The following is an 11,923-nucleotide window of genomic DNA, read 5'->3' as shown; positions in this document are numbered from 1 at the left end:
GAAGTCAGAGAGCAAAATGAGATTTTTCTGTTTAGAAGGATGATTCCACAAAGTGGAGAGTAGGTTTCAGGAGGTGAGGCCTGGGATAGAAAGAGATGAGGCCTTTGATGTGGTCTGGGGAGAGAGGACTGGGAGGAGGGCATGGATTTGGGAGTTAGGCTAGAACAGACGGGAGAAGGAGGAGGGAGAAGTCAAGGGTGACTTTCCGTTTTCCAGTTTAGTTTCACCCTCTTTGACACAGGCAATTCTTTTTGCAGTTTCCTTTGGTTTTCAACTAGATAACTCTGGGATTGCTCAGGCCTCCCCAGCCCCTCAGGATGAAAGGGTCCACCAGGTCAGGCTGTAATGCATATTCACCCCAGCCTTTGTTCTTAAAGGTGGTGTCCAAAGCTCGTAAGGTGAGGGGGACTCACTGGCGGGTGTGGGGAAGAGGTTTCCTTAGTCTCTCCTGTCAGCGTCCCTTGTCCCTCACAACCTTGCGAAAGGTAAATCCGTTTCCGGATTTTACAGAAGAAACCGGGAGGTCTGCGTGAACCTAGCACGAGTCGCGTACTGCCCAGTAGGTGAATGTGAGACTGTGATTTCAAGTGTACTTGCTGTACAAGGTGAGTCAGCCCGGTGAGTCTTGCACTCCCCAGGATTCGGTTAAGGCCACCGTGCCCGACCTGGAGCTTGGTTAGCGCCTAACACCGTCCACACTCCCGCCTCCTCCCCAGGAGCATCCACAGGAAGGGATTACGTTAGCGTTTTTTTTTCCTAGTAAAAGTTCCTGTCTCCCCTTAGAGTCAGGCACACGCCTCCAAAGCCAGACCACGTGTCTCAGGTACAACGTTGTTTTTTTTTTTTTTTTTTTGGTCTTCCCCTCCCCCGTTTCGTTCCCCTTTCCTCTCTGCCTTAGGTGGCAGGAAAATCCTTTACCTCCGACCAATCCCACTGATGCCGAGCCGCGCGCGCGCGCGCCAACTCAAGCTCCTTCTCTCTACGTCATTGGCCACCTCCACCTATGCACAGTGACAGGCAGTTTCGCGGGCCTATTGCGGGAGGAGGCGGAGGCCGCTCGGCCCTCCCAGAGCTGCTTTGTTAGGGGCTTCCTCGCTGTTCCCCCGCCTGTCGCGCCTCAGCTGCCTTCCCCTGCTCTTCTCAGCCCGCTCCGCCGGAGCCTCGTGGGAAAGCAGTCCCGGCGCGCGTGGTGCAGGCATCTCTTCAGCCGCGCGCCCGGAGTCGGGATGCAGCCCGTGTACCCAGCGTGCGCCTGTTGTCACTCTCGAGCACAACTCTGAACGCCCCGCTCCTGTATTCGCCGTCTCTGATTGGTCGGCCGGAGGCGGAGCGATTGTCAGGTGGCCCAATCAGAGCTCGGTTTCCCACGGGCTCCCTAGGCCCCGCCCCCGAGGCCTCCGGCCGAGGCACCCTGACAGCTCCCATTGGCAGACGGCGAGCGGGCCGGATCGCTGCCGGGCCGAGCAGCGCCGCCGCCGTCGGGCGCTCAGCTCTGCAGCGCCGCGAACGTCTCGGCGCCAGCAGCCCCGGGAGCCCGGCGGCCCCGCATTGTTTCTTGCCCCGTGGAGGAGATCCGGGACGAGCGTCGGGGGTGAGTACGGGTGGCCTAGGGAGCGCAGGCCGGCTGGTCGGAGCCGCCCCGAGGGACGGCGGTGAGGACGCCCGGAACCCCTCTATCCGTGACGGGCACGTCCTGATCCCCGTCTCCCGCACACTGGGGCTCCCGGTGGGTCCTAGCTCCCCCCGATTGGGTTTTACTCGTATTGTTTTCTCGTTTCCACACTTGGGAGGTGGGGAGCTGGCGGGGGGAGGCAAGGGGAGGCATCTCTCGCTCGAGGGAGCAGTCGGGGAAGAGGAGAGCCAGTGGCGCCCAGGTGCCCGGCGCCGAATGGAAGTGACAGTGTCCAGGCGTTGGCATTTGGTCTTCCCGGCAGCAGGAGGTCAGCCGTGACCTGCGGTAGCCACGATACTTTGTATTTGTCGGCTGATTTTTATCAACTTCGGGGAGGGCGTGCGTGTGCTTGCGTGTGTGTCTGTGTGTCTCCATCCCTGACTTGGGCACCTCCAGGCCTGGGTTTTCGGCGATGCTGCCTGGGCGCTCACCTTGGCGATCGGTACCACGCTCGGGACAGGACACACGGAGGGGAGAGCCCGGGGGTCGGCACACAGGGCCAGAGACCCGCGGCACACCTGGGAGAGGGCATTTAAAGCGGCCTCCTGCGCGCGCGCAGACAATGACTGGTCCCGGCTCGGGGTCCTGGGGGCCGTGTGTTGGGTCCCGCACTGGATCTGAATCCCGCCTCCCTTTCTCGTGGGCTCCGCGGCTCGGATGCTGCAGGGTCGAGCTGTTCATCGTCCCGCGGGAGACCCGCGTGGGGCCCGCTTTTGTTTACAGACCTAGCCATTGGGCGAGAGCTGCGCGCTGCGCTCCCCTAGCCCCGGCCGCGGCCGCGCGCCCCTCCAATCTGGGAGAAGTTGGTGCGTGCTGTCAGGTGACGCCCCCTCCCCGGGCCTCCTGGCGTGATGCTGCAGGGAAAAGACGCCCAGACGGCGCCTTCGCGCCCAGTCTCCGCTGCCCTCGGCGCCCCCAGGCCCCCTCCACCCAGAGGCCCTCTCAGATTGGCGGCCGTCGGGGCGCTGACTGAGCCACTCTCACCTCCCTTCCAGTAGCATCCTCTGGCCTTGTCCCCAGTCAGCCCAGGTTGATTCTGAGTCTGCCTTTTCCTGTGTTGGTAAGTCTTGGAGGACGTGCGGGAGCCCTTGGGAACGCTGGCCAGTCTCTGCCTGTTTCAGTGGTACCCACGCGGCCCCGCAGAGCAGCTGTGGGACATTCTTGAGTCAGAGCGATCAGGATCGGGTTACCCACGCGTGCTGACTTGGCGCCCACTTTGTTTGAGCTGGAGCAGAGGTTGAGAGCCTGGGCGCTAAGGTCAAACAAACCTGGCTTCCAGTGCCTGCTCAGCCTCACTCACGAGCTGGGTGATCTCTTCTGGGCCAAGCTGCTTAATCTCCCTGCGTCTCAGTTTCCGCATCTGTAAAGTGGGGATAACGAGTATCCCCATTTGTGGGGGTGCCGGTGGGAGTAGGGGTGAAAGGACAATATAAATCAACTGCTTAGCATAGTAACAGCCGCATATGAAACACTGGAATGTTTCCCTGTTAGAGAGACTCTGTTCCAGAGGATGGCCCCGCGTCTCTTCCCCTTTCTGCAGTTTTTCATTCTCCCAGCTCCAGTTTTATTTTAAAAAGCCTGAAGGTTTGCTGTTTTCAGCTGCAAACAGGGCTTGTTTTACTTGGCCTTAGGTTTGACTATACTTATCTAATCGCTTACAGCTCCTTTTTATGCATTTGAATTTCCACTAGGTTTTAGATGTTTCTTCTTCCTTCCTTATTCCTTAAGGCTATGCTGAGACCCGGGCCTGGGTTTGGAGGAGGAAACCTCGTCCAGGTGGGAGGCCGTTGCCGGTGAACCAATGGCCGCTGTGCAAAGTGAATAATACCCGGATGGAGGGAGGTTTGAACAAAGAGTTACCTGGAGGCAAGGAGGGAACACTTCCTGGTAGAAGTGAAATTTGAGCTGTGCCTTGTAGCAGAAGTTTGGTAAATCGCTGGTTTCTAGAATATGATCTTTTGAACCCCACCGCCAGGGAGGTTGTCTTGGAGTGGTAAGCACCGAAGTTGCTAAGTAATTATCTTTGAATAGAAGAGAAATATACCTAAAGAGGAGACTGTTGACTAACAAGGGAAGGTAGAAGAGGATAATTGATTTCACTGAATATCTTCAAAATGCCATCAATGTGTTTTGACTTGATTTTCCTTTGCTGCACCAGCTCAGTGCTTCTAATTTCCTTCAGGCAAAGGGAGAAACCAGTTTTCTACAGGAAAAACAAAAACAAAAACAAGAAAAGCTCCTCAATAACCCATAATCAGAAGAATGAATAGTTTGGAAAAGACAATCTCAGGCTTGGCTACAGAATAAGATTTTGGAAAACAAATGCTTACTGCTTCGACACCCTTTTGCCTGCAGGGGCAAATTACTGAGCTGGGTCCACTAACACATCCTTTGAATGTAGACCCCAGGGGACTTTACTGACCACGGCAAGCAAGCAAAGAAACAAATAAATGAAAACTAGGTGAGGGATTTGCAGTCTGTCCAGTGGGGGCAGAAGCCCACAGGGAGTGTTCCCCATATCCTCTGTTCCCCTGAGACTGCCTGGGTCACCCCAAGTGGAGGCTGACTCCTGAGGGCTATGGGGCGGGGCGGATAGCATTACTGCTAGATGCCAATAAATAAATGTGATAACCTATTTAAAATTCCACTCCCAGAACGGATTCCGATCCTTCCTGCACTTGTTCTGGGAATTCTCTGGCCCTTAGGGATGCTTGAAGGCATCTTTGCCCCCTGCTGCTGTCTGGGGATCAAATCAGTTGGGGGCCTAGACTTGAAAGGGAGCACGTGGTTAGGAAATCTCATTAGCTGACAATTTAACTCCACTCTAATGCGCATCTAAAGAGCCAGGACAAAGACTGCCCCCCCACCCCCACCCCACAGTTGTCTCTCCCCACTCCCCCCCTCCCCCTCTAAAGCCAGAAAAAAGTGGTACTGGCCCTGTCCCCTGAGCCCCCTTCCCGCAGATTGGGCTGGCAGGCGGAACCCCAGGCATTCTAGAGCGCCTGGGCAGTTCCTCCCCCAAGGCTTTGCTGGGGCCTGCTAGGGTCGCATGGTAACACCTCCTTTCCTTTCCGCGAGGAGCTTGCTTACTTAAGCCTGAAAGGGAAGCATTTTGTGAGAAAGCACTTTAATGGATGCAGGTTTAAGTCTCTGCTTTTCCAAATGAGGAATGCAGGTAAGAGCCCAGGAATCATGTCCAGGCCTCGCTTAGAAGTCAGTGATGGCAGGGAGCTTCTGCCTGAGACTACAGGAGGCGTGAGAGTGAGAAGGCAGAAAGAGAACTGGGGTTCCTGTGGGCCTTGTACCGGGAGTCCTGTGGGATTCCTGAATACTGCAGATTCAGGCTGTGGTTGAGCAAAATCCTTATTTTCACTGTGTCCAGGCATTTGGACTCCTGTATCTAAAATATTGTTTCCCTGGGGATGTGTGTGTGTGTGTGGGTACATACATGCATATACACTATTTATTTTCCTTTCTAAATTAAGCAAATAGAGTATATATTTATGAGTATGTCCCCCCTCACTTTTTTCCCCTCAACACAGGACCAGAAAAAACAGATTTGCAAGGCCCCCAGCAAAGTTCTTCCATTTTTCAAAATTCTAAACTTCAGATCATTTCATTTTTAAATATTCAGTTTTATATAAGTCATAATTCCTGTGTTAAAAATAATTCTCTCTCTTCATTGTAGGCCAAATCTCTTATTAAATTTTTTTAATTAAATAAAGGAGGCACTTAAAAATAAAGCAGTATTCAGCCAGGAACAGAATTTTTTTGAAAATGAAACAATGCTCTAGTGTAAAAGGTACAAAATATTAATAGTTAGGAGCGTTTTCCCCTTCCATCCACTTCCCAACCTCCACACCCCTCCAGCATAAGACTTTCACTGTTCCGTGGTCTCCAGGGACCTCATTAAGAAATTCATAAAGGCCTGGACTGTGGATAGGGAGAGTCCTCCTGGACTCGGGAGGTTCTTCTGGGAGGCCTTGGAGCTCTTTTGCTTGGTGGAGAGAGATTCCTCTCTCGCTGAGCTGAGGCTGAGCTCGGAGGCCTGCATTTGGCTGTAAGTGGGGTCTCAGTTCATTGAAACGACAGCAAAAAATAGCGGCATGATCTAAGAGCCGATCAATTGTGTGCATCCAGAGGATGTTGAACAAAGAGCGATGATTCAGTGCGGACCTCTGTGGGAGGAAAGCGCCTTCAGTTGAGCGCATCCTCAGTTTCCAAGGATGCCAAGGCCCTTTGAGTCTCGGTGCTGTCACAGAGTTTCCTTCTGTAAAAAGAGACTTGGGTGTAGTTGTGGGGAGGGGGGTCTAGCGTTTTGGAGCCCAGCAAGACCGGTATAATATGAAAGGTACCGCTCGTGTTCTGGCTGGGCCACTTTCAATTCACGAAGGAGGAGAAATGAATGGGAGGGGGAAGTGTCTTTGGTTAAAAAACGAAGCAAAACAACCCCCCACCCCTACATTATTTAATTCCAGCTTCTGCCCCCTAGAGCAAGATTTTATTAAAGACCAAAGGATGAGGGTATAGGTATACAGGGATGTGAGGAGATACGTGACTGGCAGACAGTGGACCTGGGACCAAGCTTGGCTTGGGATGGGCAGGGAGTGGATGGGAGATCAGACAAGGAAGAGTAAGTTATTTTTCCTTAAAAATCCCAGACTTCTCTGTGGTCAAGGAGGAGACAGGATATCCTGCCTTAGTGATGGCTGGTCTCCTGCTTAGCCAATCGCTGTGCTCCTGGGTCGGGAGATGCTAACCTTGTAAACAAATCAATTCCAGTTCCTGCTCCTGGTTTCCTCTACTGAGGTGATCATGAGCCCTGGAAAGTCACCAGCTCAGCCTGGGGGAAAGGCAGCTCAAGGTGAGTCACAGACCTAGGAATCCTTGCTTTGGAGTTGCCGGGACCACGGAAATGGAGTGGATGAGATTTTTTACCCACTGATTGCTTTTCAGACAAGGGGCTGATGGTGAGCCTGAGGTCTGCAGGTTGAGTCTGTGGGACCCTCAACAGGTGGTCTGCTTTGCCTCCCCTTTCTCTCAACCACCTTGGAGCCCCGCCTCCAGGTCTGTGAGGGAGGGATGCCAGCCCCAAAGCCTGACCATCCCAGGGCTTCTCAGATTCTGAGGACAAGATCTCTTTGACCAAACTGTATCTCCTGTGGTGAGCGGGGAGTGTTTGGCTGAATTCCGGGCAAAAGATTTCTAGCAGGAAAGTCTAGGCCAGTCAAGAACTCATTAGCTATTTCCCAGTTGACTTGAGGGCAGTGTTTTAGAGGCTCAGAACTGTGGGTTTGGTCTCGACATGACCTTCTGATGTGCATTTTGGCTTTTTTTGGACTTAGTAGGAGCCTGACCCAACTAATATGTTAACTTTAGTCTTCTTATTTTTTTTTTCTTCCAAAATATGCATCTCAACCTCTTCACACAAGGATGTCCTTGGAAAGTGGGAACCTGGGGTGGCGGCAAGTTCTTTATCATGACGCTGTAGCTCCTCAGATTCTGATAACCATGGGGTGTCCCTTTCCATGCCTATAAGGCCCTTGGATCTCTGGGGTACCTTGGTTACTCCTGCTCATGCTTGTTGCCTAATTCTATCACTTGACATTCTCAGAGGTGCCCCAGTTTGCCTCCCTGGAATCCTGAGTCCCAAGGGTCAACATTGTAACCCTGATTATGTCTTAAATAACTGTGTATAGTACTTTCCTGATGGCAAATCCTGTTGTGTTCTAGGGGTGAGCAGCCTCTATCTTCACCTTCTGTTTTTTTTTTAATGTTATTTTATTAAAAAATTATTTTTATTTTTCTTGTGGGGAGGTAATCAGGTTTACTTATTTATGTTTTAGAGGAGGTACTGGGTGATTGAACCCAGGACCTTGTGTATGCTAAGCATGCACTCTACCTCCCCACCCACCCTCTCCGGCTTTTGGTTTTTCAAATGTGTTCAAGCTGTGCAGAGATTGCCACATGTGCCTTCTTTCATCTAAGATGTCTTGGGATCCCAAAGTTGTTAGGACTTTTGAATATTCTTGCCATGGTGAAGCTTCTTAACTGTCTGCCACAGAGAGGGTAGGAGGTCTGTCTGTGTTTCTTGTTCTCTTGAGCATCTAACCTGCATTTCCAAGCTATCTTACGAGGGATGCAGTCTTTGGCTATAAAACTTGCGTCAGCTTTGTGTAATATATTTAAATCACTGTTTGGCTCAGTGGTGATGAGCCACTTTAATATTTTTCCTGACATAAAGTATATTCTTATTTCACATGAATTCTGCAACTCCAGCAATGCCATGTTTGATTTGTGTCTAAAAACAAAGTGCAAAGTAATAATTCCATGTAGTATTAACACACTGACAGAATGGATGAGCTTATCGAGAGAAACACGTTCTGTCCTTGTTTTGTTTTCTTCCCGCCCACTCCTGTACTCTCCAGAAATAATCACTTTTGTTCATTTTTGTTTTTAGTTCTTCTGGTGATTGCCTTTATATCTCTAAATAAGATGCTTATGCCACTTTTATTTATTGGCTTTCTATTATGACAAATGATAATTTACCTTACTTGTTGCTCCTTCCTTCCTTCCTTCCTTCCAGATTTTTGATGATGATATTTATAGTGCAAACTTTCTGATGCTTATATGGACTAACTTAGTTCCATCAACCATTGACAGTGACTTTGACCCCCCTCCTCCTTTGGAAGATGAGCATATCAGTGTCCTGAGCTGTCTTTCCTATCAACTTTCCTTCATCTTATGCCTCCTGCTTCTGTCACCTGTCAGGGTTGGGGAGATGGTGCTCTGTAAGCATGATGAAGTCTTGCTTCTGTGCCTTGTTTGTGTTTTGATAGCAGGTTTATTAAGATATGATTTACATACTGTACAATTCAGCTCTTGAAAGTGTACAGTTCAGTGGTTTTTGGTAGATTTACAGAGTTGTGCAGCCATGATCATCCTAATCGATCTTAGAATGTTTTCATCACCTCCGAAAGAAACCCATACCCATATCACCCACTTCCCTTCGCCATCCATCCTGCCAGCCTCCAGAAACCACTAGTCTGTTTTCTGTCTCTACAGATTCACCTGTTCTGGGCATTACATATGAATGGAATCGTATAACATGTGGTCTTCTCTGACTGTCTTCTTTCAGTTAGCATAATGTTTTCAAGGATCATCTGTGTTATAGCATGTCAGTACTTTTTTTTATTGCTGAATAATATTTCATTGTATGGATAGACCACATTTTACTTATATCCATTCATCAGTTGTTGGGCATTTGGGTTGTTTCCACCTGTTGACTATTGTGAACGGTTACAGCTTAAACATTAGTGTATAGAGGGGAGGGTATAGCTCAGTGGTAGAGTGTGTGCTTGCATGCTTGAGGTCCTGGGTTCAATCCCTAGTACCTCTATCAAAATAAATAAATAAACCGAATTACATCCCTCACCTCCTCCCAAAAATAAAAAAGGGATCATCTCAGTCCCTTAAAAAAAACTAGTGTATAAATACCTATTTGAATACTTGTTTTAAATTTGTTTTGGTATCTACCTTGGAGTGGAATTGCTGGCATTGCTGGGTCGTGTGGCAATTCTGTGTTTAATCTTCTGAGGACCTGCCAGAGTGTTTTCTAAAGTGGCTGCATCATTTTACATTCCCACCAGCAGTGAATGAGGGTTTCAATTCCCCCATAGCCCTGCCGGCATTTGTTACTACCTGTCTTTTTGGTTATAGTCATTCTGGTGGGTGAGAGAAGGTGTCTCCTTTTGGTTTTGATTTGCATTTCCCATATACATAAAGATGCTGAGCATCTTTTCAAGTGTTCCTTGGCTAATTGTGTATTTTCTTTGGAGAATTGTCTATTCAGACCCTTTGCTCACTATTAAATTGGGTTTCTGTCTCTTTATTAAATTATAAGGATGACTCTGTGTGTGTTCTAGATGTAAGTCCTTTATCAGATATATGATTTGCAAACATCTTCTCCACTTTGTGGGTCATATTTCACTTTCCTGATGGCATCCTTTACCTATCATTTGCTTTTGAAAAGCTGAAGATCAATTATTATGACTGTCGATAACTAAGTCCACTTTTCACTCCATAGCCAGGTGGGATACTAGTTTTATGACTGCATGACTTAAGCTATAGACTGAGAGAAGAAGCACTGAAGACATTTTCTTTTAACTAATTAATTAAATACTACAACTTAAAAAAATTGAAATGTAGTTAATTTACAGTGTCAATTTCTGGTGTACAGCATAATGTTTCAGTCATACATATATGTACATATATTCATTTTCATATTCTTTTTCATTATAGGTTTCTACAAGACATTGAATATAGTATCCTATGCTATACAGAAGAAACCTGTTTATCTATTTAATATACACTGATTAATGTTTGGAAATCTCGAACTCCCAATTTATTCCTCCCCACCTCCTTTCCCCCCCAGTAATTATAAGGTTGCTTACTATGCTTGTGAGTCTATTTCTGTTTTGTAAATAAGTTCATTGTTGTCTTCTTTTCTCTTTTTTTTAGATTCCACGTGTGAGTGGTATCAAATGATATTTTTCTTCCTCTTTCTGGCTTCCTTCAGTTAGAATGATGATTACCAGGTCCATCTATGTTGCTGCAAATGGCATTATTTTATCATTTTTTATGGCTGAATAGTATTCCATTGTATAAATACCACAGCTTCTTTATCCAGTCACCTGTTGATGGACATCTAGGATGGTTCCATGTCTTGGTTGCTGTATATAGTGCTGCTGTGAACATTGGGATGCATGTATCTTTTCAAATTAAGAGTTCCCTCTGGATATATACCCAGGAGTGGGATTGCTGAATCATATGGTAAGTCTACTTTTAGTTTTTTGAGGAATCTCCATACTGTTTTCCACAGTGGCTGCACCAAACTGCATTCCCACCAACAGTGTAGGAGTGTTCCCTTGTCTCCACACCCTCTCCAGCATTTATAGTTTGTAGACTTTTTAATGATGGCCATTCTGACTGGGGTGAAGTGATACCTCATCGTAGTTTTGATTTGCATTTCTCTGATAATTAGCGATATTGAGCATTTTTTTCATGCTTATTGGCTATTTGTATGTCTTTATTGGAGAATGCTTGTTTAGGTCTTCTGCCTATTTTTGGATTTTTTTTTGTTGTTGTTATTAAGTTGTATAAACTGTTTATATATTTTGGAAATTAAACCTTTGTCAGTCTCATCATTTGCAAATATTTTCTCCCATTCTGTAGGCTATGGAGACATTTTATTTTAAAGCTCTGATTTCACGTTAAAAAAAAAAGAGCAATATTTCTTTTACTTTAAAAATGCTGCATGAATGACTCAGTTACTTTATTTATTTACCAAAGCTGCAGAAGAGTGTATTTGCAAAGTAAGTTGAAAGGGAGCTATCTTTGGGTATCAGCTTTTGGGTGATACATTTTTGCTGATTGATGTATTATTTATTTATTTATTTATTTTTTAAATTTTGTTTTTTCATTGAAGTGTTGTTGATTTACAATGTTAGCTTGAGGACAGAGATTCTTAACTGGGGCCAGTTTTGCTCACCAGGTGACATCTGGAAATGTCTGGAGGTATTTTTGGTTGTTACACTGGAGAAGTATCTAGCACGTACCTGGATACAGGGAGATATCTGGCATCTGGCTGGTGCAGGCCAGGGATGTTGCTAAGATCCTGCAAGGCGTAGGGCAGTCCCCCAGACAAAGAATTATCTGGTCCATAGTCAGTAATGCTGAGTTTGAGAAACCCTGCATTCAGAAGACACAAACACTACTAGAGATCACATATTTGAGTTTCTTTACTTAGGAAAGGAGCTTATGTTTTCTAGATATTTGGAAATGAACTATCTGGAGGCATCAGATTATTTTGGGTATTTAAAACATTTTGGTTATTATTTTAGTAGGAATTAGATTAATAAAGTATCTTTCTTTTTTAGGATAGAGAGTTAAAAAAAAACTGGATAATAATTTCAGGCATTTTGGGCTTCTCAGTGCTTAAGCAAGTTCACCTAGTTAATGACTTCTGGATATCGCTAATAACTGTGTCATGAATTCTTCTGTGGTTCATATTATGGTAGGAAAAATATTTGCAAGCTGATCATTACAATGTTACTCCTCTTAAGCAGTTTATTGAGCATGAAAAAATTTTTAGAAGAAATGTTCCAAGTGCAGTGCAAGATCTACCGTGAGGTTTTAGAAAAGTTTTATGAATGTTAGACTAATTATCTCACCTTGAAATCTCTGATTAGA

At 46.8% G+C, this 11,923-nt stretch overlaps 1 protein-coding gene across 3 annotated transcripts in view; it reads left to right on the top strand.

The window, feature by feature from the left end:
• Window positions 1–1,428: 1,428 nt before the first annotated feature.
• TIAM1 (TIAM Rac1 associated GEF 1) overlaps window positions 1,429–11,923 on the top strand; it is a 354,254-nt gene continuing 343,759 nt past the window's right edge. For 2 of the 3 annotated variants that reach the window (XM_072968313.1, XM_072968310.1), the window contains exon 1: window positions 1,431–1,591. The gene's annotated coding sequence lies outside the window, so the exon portion shown is untranslated. Of the gene's footprint in view, window positions 1,592–11,923 lie in introns of all 3 variants that reach the window. The other variant, XM_072968300.1, reaches the window with a different exon arrangement.

Source organism: Vicugna pacos, chromosome 1, assembly GCF_048564905.1.
Source record: "Vicugna pacos chromosome 1, VicPac4, whole genome shotgun sequence".
Classification (NCBI taxonomy): Eukaryota; Metazoa; Chordata; class Mammalia; order Artiodactyla; family Camelidae; genus Vicugna; species Vicugna pacos.
This window is presented reverse-complemented; position numbering and strand designations above follow the sequence as displayed.